The sequence below is a fragment of the Octopus sinensis genome, linkage group LG2 (genome assembly GCF_006345805.1).
Source record: "Octopus sinensis linkage group LG2, ASM634580v1, whole genome shotgun sequence".
NCBI lineage: Eukaryota > Metazoa > Mollusca > Cephalopoda > Octopoda > Octopodidae > Octopus > Octopus sinensis.
The window spans coordinates 127710151-127722650 of NC_042998.1; the positions used below are offsets into that span (position 1 = coordinate 127710151).

At 33.0% G+C, this 12500-nt stretch overlaps 1 protein-coding gene across 8 annotated transcripts in view; it reads left to right on the forward strand.

Moving 5' to 3' along the window:
* LOC115225832 (5-hydroxytryptamine receptor 4-like) overlaps positions 1–12500 on the forward strand; it is a 384417-nt gene that overhangs the window by 289746 nt on the left and 82171 nt on the right. The window lies entirely within an intron of this gene.

A 12500-nucleotide genomic window follows, 5' to 3' on the forward strand; every position in this document is an offset into this window, starting at 1 on the left:
AGACTTCGTAATACGGCCAATCTGGGAAGGTTTTATCACAATAACTGCAACATGAGTAAGAATACTATTCATCAATGGCTCCATTCTGAACTTCCTGGAATATTTGTTAACATAGATAGCCAAAAGCAACACTAAGGAACGATAAGTCCTACAGACGATAACATGAATTATACTCTCTCTAAATAAATAGTACAAACACAAAAAAAGAGTTGTACAGAATGTGTAACTTTAGGTATCCTTCTTAGTGCCCTTTAAATTGCTGATGGCTTAGAACTAATTTAATATATAAATGTTCACCCGATAAAGTAAATTAATATATAGGTGGATAAATATATATATAAATGTGAATGTCATATTTGTGAAAATTACTTCATGAATAGCAGAAAAGAAGCTAGTTTTATTTGGAATCTCAGAGCGAAGAATATGGTAGGTCGTAATATGTACTGCACTTTCGTACAGAATATCTATTCATACGTATGTACGCATACATATGCGTGTGTGTGTGTGTGTGTGCCTGTGTGTGTGTGTGTGCGTGCATGCGCGTGCGTGTGTGTGCGAGCGTGCGTGTGTGTTTCTAAGAATAAGAAATTGCACAAAAGGATGACAAAGGAACCGATGGAAAATTACATGGACATGCTCATCCCTGATCCAAAAATCTAAGACTCATAGTTATATCGCACAATTATCGATCAAGTTGTTTATTTTGCTAATGTCAACAGCAAAAAAACTGCTGGGATAAATGAGCAAACATGAAAAAATGATGAACTTGAAAAGGAATGTAGGGAGATAGAAAGATAGAAAGAAGAAAAGATAGAGTTGAAGTAATTCTCTATAATCTTTTTCTACCTCTATCCGCATTTCCCCTTTTTGCATTTTACTTCTATTTCTTCTTTTGCTTTCCAGGAGCCTTTCCCCTGCCTTTATCTCTATTTCTTTACTACCCGTTCTCTCTCTCTCTCTTTCACTTCTTCCGAAATGTACCAGGTGACCATCACGTTTCATTACTCATTCATTGTCTACCATATATATATATATATATATATATATATATATATGTGTGTGTGTGTGGTGTGTGTGTGTATTTATGCACACTCGCACACGCATATAAATATATATAGCTAGCTAGATAGATAGATAGATAGAAAAATAGATAGATAGATAGATAGATAGATAGATAGATAGATAGATAGATAGATAGATAGATAGATAGATATGAGGTACACACCGTTATACATGATCGGTTTCTCGGCGGCACCCTTCAATTAGTTCTGATTTCAACACAAATAGACATGTCTATTACCAGCATAAATTACGTTCTTCGTGCTTCAAGTATACTCGTATTATTTATCATAATTATATATCGAGGTCTGTTTTTTTCTTTCTTCCAGTCATTAGATAGAATGTAGACATGTGTCAACAACTCGAAATAGGTTCTCCATACATCAGACTCCACCCAAGCTGAAGATACAAGTGTACTAAGCAACGCATAAGTATCTGTATCAATATACGTAGTTCTACGTTTATGGTTGTACGATATCATGCTCTTATATATATATGTATGTGCTTATGCATATGTATACATGTCACCATGTATGTATCTTTGTGTACAAAAATAAAATGATGAAACGTATGAATCTACATTTTCAGGCGTCAAAACGATGTACAAGACTCGATTTAGTCAAACTTAGTTTGTGTAATTTAATCTTCTGTCCATTTGGTTATATATTTATTCATTTGTATATATAGATATCGATCTGTTTAACTAATAATAAAATAATCTATTTATTTCACTCCCTTCACAATACTTCCTTTTCTCCATTATCAAATCCCCTGTTTCATCTTCACAATATCTAAAATTTTAGATTCAGTGTGTCTATATATATATATAAATACGTGTGTATGTATATGTATGTGTCTGTGTGGATGTATATGTATGTAGTCATATATATGTGTGTATGTATGTACAGACATACAGACATACATAAAAATGTATATGCATGTCCATATTCATATACATAAATACATACACGTAAACACACATTACCCATATATGTGTATACATATATATATATACACACACACACACCACACACACACATATATATATATATATATATGTGTGTATGTGTGTGTGTGTGTGTATTTATGCACACTCGCACACGCATATAAATATATATAGCTAGCTAGATAGATAGATAGATAGAAAAATAGATAGATAGATAGATAGATATAGATAGATAGATAGATAGATAGATAGATAGGATAGATAGATAGATAGATAGATATGAGGTACACACCGTTATACATGATCGGTTTCTCGGCGGCACCCTTCAATTAGTTCTGATTTCAACACAAATAGACATGTCTATTACCAGCATAAATTACGTTCTTCGTGCTTCAAGTATACTCGTATTATTTATCATAAATTATATATCGAGGTCTGTTTTTTTCTTTCTTCCCAGTCATTAGATAGAATGTAGACATGTGTCAACAACTCGAAATAGGTTCTCCATACATCAGACTCCACCCAAGCTGAAGATACAAGTGTACTAAGCAACGCATAAGTATCTGTATCAATATACGTAGTTCTACGTTTATGGTTGTACGATATCATGCTCTTATATATATATGTATGTGCTTATGCATATGTATACATGTCACCATGTATGTATCTTTGTGTACAAAAATAAAATGATGAAACGTATGAATCTACATTTTCAGGCGTCAAAACGATGTACAAGACTCGATTTAGTCAAACTTAGTTTGTGTAATTTAATCTCTGTCCATTTGGTTATATATTTATTCATTTGTATATATAGATATCGATCTGTTTAACTAATAATAAAATAATCTATTTATTTCACTCCCTTCACAATACTTCCTTTTCTCCATTATCAAATCCCCTGTTTCATCTTCACAATATCTAAAATTTTAGATTCAGTGTGTCTATATATATATATAAATACGTGTGTATGTATATGTATGTGTCTGTGTGGATGTATATGTATGTAGTCATATATATGTGTGTATGTATGTACAGACATACAGACATACATAAAAATGTATATGCATGTCCATATTCATATACATAAATACATACACGTAAACACACATTACCCATATATGTGTATACATATATATATATACACACACACACACACACACACACACATATATATATATATATATATATATATATATATATATATACATATGTATGTATATATACATATATATGTGTGTGTGTGTGTGTGTACATGTATATGTACATGTTTATGTATGTGTTCTCTTGTGCGAGTATATTACATATGCAGATATTTGCTTAATATATATTAGACATATACGTACACTCATAAATATATAGTTTTATACATACATATATGACTATGTGTGTGCATAAATACGTAACTAGAGAGAGAGTTGGGTGAGATATATATTCAAATCTGATGTTTTAGTCGCTTCAGGGATGCTTCAAATTTTATGCGTCCGTTCAAGCGAGAGTTGCGTCCAAATGTTGCAATACAGTGAATAACAATGTGCGACCCATTAAATAAACTCTTCTGAATGTGATTAGTAATCTTTCAGAAGCATGTACACTCACACGTATATACACATATTCACAAATGTGTGTGTGTGTGAGAGTGTGCTTGTACGAATATATGTGTCTGTGTGTATCAGAATATAGGAGAGGCAGTTGCAACTCTTAGATTATTACAGTTTTAGTATATCTTTACCGTATATTTAATAATTTGTTATTCCAAGTTGAAGGAGTCAAGTGTTAGAGTACATTGAACGCACTCTATTAAATACTGTCTGTCACATATGACTAGTTTGCAGAATGCAGTCGAGATATGAAAGCAATTCGGATGCTTAGTATGCAATAACGTTTTGTGTTAAACTGACGCCGTGCTCCAGTCTGCTAATCGATTAACTTGTATGAGATTGTATAAGCGAGCACCTGTTTTTCGATGGCTCAGGAGGCAAGTCCACTGGGAAGCTCATCATGATCTGCATTTTCGACAGCAGCGCTTTCATCTACACTTACTCGCTTCTCTCTGCCCAAACGGTCAACATAGATTACTTTATAGAGGTTCTGGTGTGTGTGGGGGGTCAGGAAGAGATTTCGTCACAAAATGTCAGAAGGACGCGGCAGACCACAATTCCATCTAGGTAACCAACCCCTTGACAACAACGCGTATCAAAATTGCCCTTCATACTTGCTACACGCCAGACTTTGCTCTCTACGACTTGTCATTGTTCTCCAGCCTGAAAGAGAAGATGAAGGAGGCTGTGACCTGTACTCTGGACACCTTCACTCTGGAAGACTTCTCTGGAGCCTTCACGAAGTGGATGGAACACGATAGCACCTGCATTGAAATCAGAGGATCCAAATTAGGCGATTAGAATTTTGTATACGCTCACACTCACACACACAACATACACACACTCACACACACATGTGCGAGCGCAAACACACACATACGCAAACATACACTCACAACCATGCACTCCTTAGTATTATTACAACAAAGCTAAACAATATAGTAAAAAGGGTATTCAGTCAGATTAAGCAGAGGGAAAATATGAGGAACCGAAGATACTGAAACCGACGACTCTTTGTTCATACCGCATTTCATTGACCATTTCACGTTATATTCTCACGATATTTTCCTGTTTTTCTTTTTTTTTCCCTATATCTTCCATATCGACAGATTCAGAGACCCTAGAATTGTAAAGGATATTTTGCACAAAACCTCCCTCCCTGAGTCAACGGTAAATATGCCATCGACTGTGTATCACTTCCTTGGTGCATAGTAAATTATGCTACAATCATATAATAACGGGCGTAATGTCCGTCTGTACTCACATCATGGCCAAACGATTGGGCCGATTAGCATGAAACTTTGTAGGGGTGTTCGGAGGTCTCTAAGGTGGTTTATGTGTAGGATTAATCTCTCCCCAACCTCTATTTTCAGAGAAATCCCATCAATTGAGGTAACTTTGGCACCCAGAGAAAACTTTGGCAGAAGGAATAGGGTGGCCTATACCCTCCTAAAGAGACATGCCTGACCTCCTCCTTCTTCCCCTGCCCCTGTCCCACCACTACCACCCCGTAACTGAGTAATACCATCAATTGACGCAAATTTGGCACCCGGAGGTAAGATTTGTAAGAGGAATAGAGAAGCCTGCCTTCTCCTGCAGCGATCAGTCCGACCGCCTTTTCTTCCCCTGACCCCGCCAAACCCCTTCTCCCTCTATTGAGTAATATTGTCGAATGAAGCAATTTTGGCAACCTGGGCCGCCTACACTAAGTGTGAGAGTCAGATCTCTCCTTTCGAACACATAAACAGTTTCGAAACATTGTTTACAAAATAACAGCTGATCATTTGCGAAGGGGCGTGTCTACAGCCAACACTTAGGATTTTTGCTCTGGTAGCTGTTCCTACTATGTATCATATTACGATGTGCAAAACAGTGAATGCCATGATATGCGTGCATTATATTACACGTTAATTAAAATGTAACAAAATATTTATTCTATGTTGCTCATTTATTATTTTATTCGTGTCAGATCATGACACCAAAACAGAAGTCGTCAATTGGGAGAAATACAAGAAATGCTGCTTCTACCAGTAGGACTCGGTCGGAAGAAGCGTACGGACAAGCCGAACAAGAAAGAGATATAACAGCACAGAGCGCAAAGCGCCAAAATATATAAATGAGAGACTCTGAGCAACAAAGAAATACCTCAGCACGTCCATCACGTACGCTAAATCCGGCTGTCAGAGATGCAGAACAACAGGAAAATACCACATGCCTAATTCATGTTTTTGATGCCTGTTTTGATTTTATTTCACTCAATTTGATAATCTATTATCAAGTAATTTTATAATACAGTATTATACTATTGTCATTTAATATTGGTTTCAAATTATGGCTGAATTACGAAGGTGGGGTTAAGTCGATTACAACGACCAACCGATTGATATTATTTTATTAACCGCAAAAGGATGAAAGGCAAAGACAACCGCGCCGAAATTAAACTCACAACATACAGACGGAGGGAATGTCGATAAGCGTTTTACCCGCCGTTAACGACTCTGCCAACTCAGCGTCTTATTCTTTTCTACTCTAGGCACAAGGCCCAAAATTTTGGAGGGGGGGCCAGTCGATTATCTCTGCCCAGTACACAACTAGTACTTAATTTATCGGCGCCCAAAGGAGGACAGGCAAAGTCAACCTCGGCAGTATTTGAACTCAGAACGTAAAGACAGACGAAATACCGCTAAGTATTTCGTCCGGCGTGGTAAAGTTTCTTATTTCTTTACTATCCACAAGGAGCTAAACACAGAAGGGACAAACAAGGACAGACAGACGGATTAAGTCGATTATATCGACCCTAGTGCGTAACTGGTACTTATATAATCGACCCCGAAAGGATGAGAGGCAAAGTCGACCTAGACGGAATTTGAACTCAGAACGTAGCGGCAGACGAAATACCGCTAAGCATTTCACCCGGTGTGTTAAGGTTTCTGGCAGCTCGCCGACTTCATCTCAACGCCTTATTGTCATATCATAATACTAATGTTAAATTAATTCGAGGAATGCGATGGAATGGGTATAATTTCTATTTTATAAAAACATGAAAATGAAAGAGTTATTTAATTAGACAAGCTACCTTTCCCACGCTATCTATATATATATAAACATATACATACATACATACATACACACACACACACATACATACATACATATATATATATATATATATATATATATATATATATATATATATATAATATATATATATATATGTATGTATGTATATAAGCATAAGCATCTATCTTTTTATCAATCTATCTCTTCTTTCTTTCTCTTTCTCTTTCTCTCTCTCTCTCTATATATATATATGTGTGTGTGTGTGTGTGTGTGTGTAAGAGTCTGTTTGTGCGTGTATTTATGTATGTATGTGTGTGTTTGTTTGGTATATATGTGTGTGTCTGTGAGTGTGTGCGTGTGTTTTTTGGGGTCAATACTTAGATAAATACAGTTGGGCTTCCGTATATACACATACACACACACACACACACACATACATATGTATGTATGTATGTATGTATGTATGTATGCATGTATGCATGTACGCATCTATGTCACATTTAGATTTTAACATGAGATTTTAGTTCATAAAGGCCAGATACTATTAAACAACGAAAATATATTGCTTTACCGACGATATATATGTAAATTCCTAAGCATCTGTAGTTCATGTAATCATTAACAAAGAAAATGGAGTAAAGAACTATGTTTACGGCATAATCCTACAATTGTTCCATCGGAATCTTTTCCAGAAACTTGCCGCTGGAATAACATTATATAATAAACGAAATAATATATCGAATCAATGTCATTCTGGTAATACTGAAAAATATTGACTCATCAAATTATGTACAAATCGATTTGCTCAATGAACCCCCATTACACTAACTAAATGTCCCTCGTTGAAGATGCTCTTATTATTAAATAGTAAAACATTTATTTTCCTCAATTTGTTTGTTCGCTTTGCTTTGTCTTATTTCTAGACCGGTTAATTTGGATTTGTGGTTTATTATGTATTTAATTTGGTTTTTTTGTTTTGCTTTATTTGTTTTTGTTTTTTCCTTTTCATTATACTGAAATCATATTCAATGAGTATACATTCTGTAAAATGAAATAAGAACTCATGCAACAAAGCAATTTATACATAACCAGATGAGCAGATTTTTCCCAGTATTACCAAAATTTTATTTGTGGGTGTATTATATACGAATCAGAATAATTATTTTGCATATCATATGATAATACTGGTTTCAAATTTTGGCACATAGCCAACAAATTTGGATGAAGGGCTATGTCGATTGCACCGACACCCGGGGGATCAAATAGTACTTATTTTATCGAACACTGAAATGATGGAAGGCGAAGTCGACCGCGGCGGAATTCTGAACGTAAAGACGATTCTACCAACTAGCAGCCTTATGTTATATAACAGTATTTCAAGAACACGCTTCTGGTAACGTGTCAATGAAACAATTGTAGACTTACACAGTAAAACGAGTTGTACACAGGGGAAAAGATAACGAAAGATAGACAGAAACATATATGATAGTTAGATAGATAGATAGATAGATAGATAGATAGATAGATAGATAGATAGATAGATAGATAGATAGATAGATAGATAGATAGATAGACAGACAGACAGACAGACAGACAGATAGATAGATAGATAGATAGATAGATAGATAGATAGATAGATAGATAGATAGATAGATAGATAGATAGGCAGGCAACTATAGAAACAATTGCTTGTTGCCGTAATACTATGTTTCATAAATCATATTTTACCAACGAATGTTTTCACATTTCTCCTTTATCGCTTTATTAATTTCTTTACAGATTTTCATATATGAAATGTCTTTTTCATTTGTTAACTTTTTTTATGTCGGCAAAAGATCGAATTTATTACAGTTCTTTCTTCGTTCAAAAAATTATTACGTAATGTTATGGCATTATATATCGATATGGTTTGCTTATTTTTACCAAGTTGCAAAATAAAACAAAAACGCAGAAAAATGAAATATATAATTTTTTTTTCACTTCCTTTCGGCTTCACACAACCACATCCATATATATATGTGTATGTTTGAAAATATATGTTAAAGTCTTTAAGTAAAATAGATTTATATATACGTATATCAATAGCACTAACATTGCCGTTATCTATATCAATATATATATATATATATATATGCATATATATATATATATATATATATATATATATTATATATATATATATATATACACATACATACATACACACATATATATACATATATATATATACACACATATATATATATACATATCTATCTCCCCATATACGTATCTCTCTTTATTTCTGTTGCTGTGTATATAAATACATATATGTATACATACACACACACACATATATATGAATACATATGTAAGCGTATGTGGTGGAAGTGAATGAAAAGTGGAGGGAAAGGGTTGATGTGTTTACAACATTTCGATAGAATACTATCAAACTACAACGAATTGAAAATTATGTGTGTGTACGTATGACGGGGATAGGGATAGAAATGCGCACACATATTTGTGCATACCTACAGAATGAAATGCACATACAGAAATATATATATATATATATATATACGCACACATACACACATACAAGTGTATATGCACATAACTTTATATATATATATATACATATACACATATATATATATATAATATATATATATATATATATATATATATATATATATATATATCTACTACATATGCGGGAAATTATGTCTGTGGGTTTGTGGAGTTGTTAGCTAACTCCTCGTACATCGTCTTATCGATCCAGATGAAACTTGACACGTGAGTGGAACTTATATCTGGAATCCTCATGGTATGCTTAGATTGTTGAAAAAAATTGATAATAGGGCCGCTGGAAGGAATCCTTATATAGAAACAAGGGAAATAACCTATTCGTTTTCTTAAATATTTTGGTAAAAATCAAATTGAGTATGCTTATTTCTTAGTATTTGAACTGTTAGAGTTATTTTCGCTATTTATCCAGTATAACACTTAAACAAGTAAATAGTGTTTCCCTAAACAATAGATCCACTTATTTCGGTTAGCGGCTTATTCACGAATATACCAACACTAGCGCCCCTGACGGTAATATTCTCTGGGAACGAACAAAAGCCCGTTTCAGAGTTATTTACTTTGAATTATTATCACATATCTGATTAGCCTATTATTATGTAACATGCTTCATGATTTTAGTATACATACCTTATTAGTATTTCCTCCTATGTTCTATATACTCTGGGAACGCATTAAATCCATTTTCGGGGCTACTTTAATTAAGTTCTTACTACCGGGTAACTAATTTCATGTTATTACATAACTCACTTCATAATTTGGGTAATCATAACTTATTGGGAATTCCTAAAAACAAGATCCTGTGTAAGACAGTTCGGTATTCTCTGTAAATGCACAAAACCGTTTTAAGGGCTACATATTCTGTATTGTTGTTATTGACTTAGTGAAACAATTATGAGAACGGGACCAAGGGATAAGACCCACTTTCCCTGGAATTACCGGGTACGTCAGATAATATGTATATATCCTTATTAATAAAGGATTATCAATCCGGCGAAGAAACTTCTTCAGTACTGTGTTAATACAAATACACCAGCCTAACAAAATATTTTTTTGATTGGTATAGAACTGCAGGTAATCCTATGGAGAAAACTGTAGTCGAAATCCATCACCAGTTGATTTCTAAATCCATGGTTGCATTACCAACTTAATATGGTATGTTTTCAGAGTGATGTATAAGAAAACGTATTAGTAGTTGGCTTCATGCATCTATTCATTTGTGCATTGCAGACTTACAGCTGCCTGTGATATGCATTTAAGGTGCGTTTATGTTTCCGTTTTTTGATCTGTTGAAAAGTGAACGAGAATAAAAAATGCTATCGTCTTCGGAATCAGCGCATCAAGTACAGTATGTATATGTGTGATTTTCTGTAAATTTCCACTATATATATATATATATATATATATATATATATATATATATATATATATATATATATATATATATATATATATATTGTTATATTTCGGAATGGTCATATTGCCAGTTTAGCCAATAAATATTTAAACGTATATATATTTATATATATATATGTATATATATATATGTATATGTATATGTATATGCATATGTATACATATATATATATATATGTATGTATATATGTATACACACACACACACACACACACACACACACACATATATATATATATATATACATATGCATATACATGTATATATCATATTGTATGCTGTATATCTATTACATATGTTTCAAAGGCATCAAAGGTTTCTACAGCTGGGAGACAGCATCTCTGCTTCCAGAGCTGTCAAGTATATTATCTAGTTAAGAGACTGAGAATGAACACTTTACCTGGCGGTACATATATATGGACTGGGTTCATGTATCTATGGAATAAAGTGACCGTTAGATTGCAATGAGATGAGAGTATATTAATAAGGGGAGGAAGACGTGCCCGTAGTTACTGAGTAGTGTACATAGTATCATACCACAGGTCTTTCTCGTACCTACATCCATATATACATTACTAGGTAAGTTGATAAAAAGAGTTATTATTCCCCGATATCTCATTCATATTCTGTTTACGGTCATGAACCTTCAAATCATTATCTATAACCACAAAAATTACAAACAATGAATATATTTCACTCCACTACGCGAAATGAGTAGACTAGTTTTGTTCGTACTAATAAAATCTATCTAATGTATGTGTGTGTATGTGTATATATATAACACGTATTTATGTGTATATATGTGCATATATATATACATATATATATATATATATATATATATATATATATATATATATATATATATGTATATGAGTGTGTGTGTATATATTCGGACATACATATATATAAGTATAAGCAAATGTGTGTACTTAACGATATATATGCCCGATATTTATATGTGTGAGTGTGTGTATGTTTGTGTGTATGTGTGTGTGCGTGCGCATATCAATGTTCATATAATACGAATCATTTACACATATAAGTATATATATATATATTATATACGTTTGCGTATATATTATATATTATATATATATATATATATATAATATATATATATATATATATATATTTATATAATATATATAATATATATTATATATATACTTATATATATATATACATTTATATATATACTTATATATATATATATATATATATATATATATATATATATATATATATATATATATATATATAATATATATATATTATCCAAGCACATATACATGCATATGCATATGTATGTGTGTTGTATACAAGTATATATGTGGGTGCTATACAGGAATATAGGAAATACAGATACAAGCACGTTCTGTACACACATAGAGATATTTCTCTGTGTGTTTGTGTCTATCAGTGTGTGTGTGTCTATCTGTCCGTGTGTTTGTGTGCATGTGCGTCTGTGCGTCCTTGTACTTGTAAGCAACGTGTGAATATGAGCTTATATATGTCCGTACGTATAGCTGAGATATAATTCTACAATGGCGACTTTATCGATGCCGATATAACAACAAACCATAACGAATGGCAAATGAAGAGGAAGAAGACAAACAATTTCAGCTTTAACACATCCATTTCCTATATCTTGTTTATTTGTTTACACTGTTATTTATGTTTCACTGGGTTCCCGACTCACACCCACCCCTCTTTTATTTATTTTGTTACCCTCTGATGTTCGAAAATAGTTTCATATTCCAAATATAGTAACATGTTCAGTCATAGGATCCTATATCACAGCATTCTCTGAATAGTCTATAATGGAACGGAATAAATATTCATAAACATACATA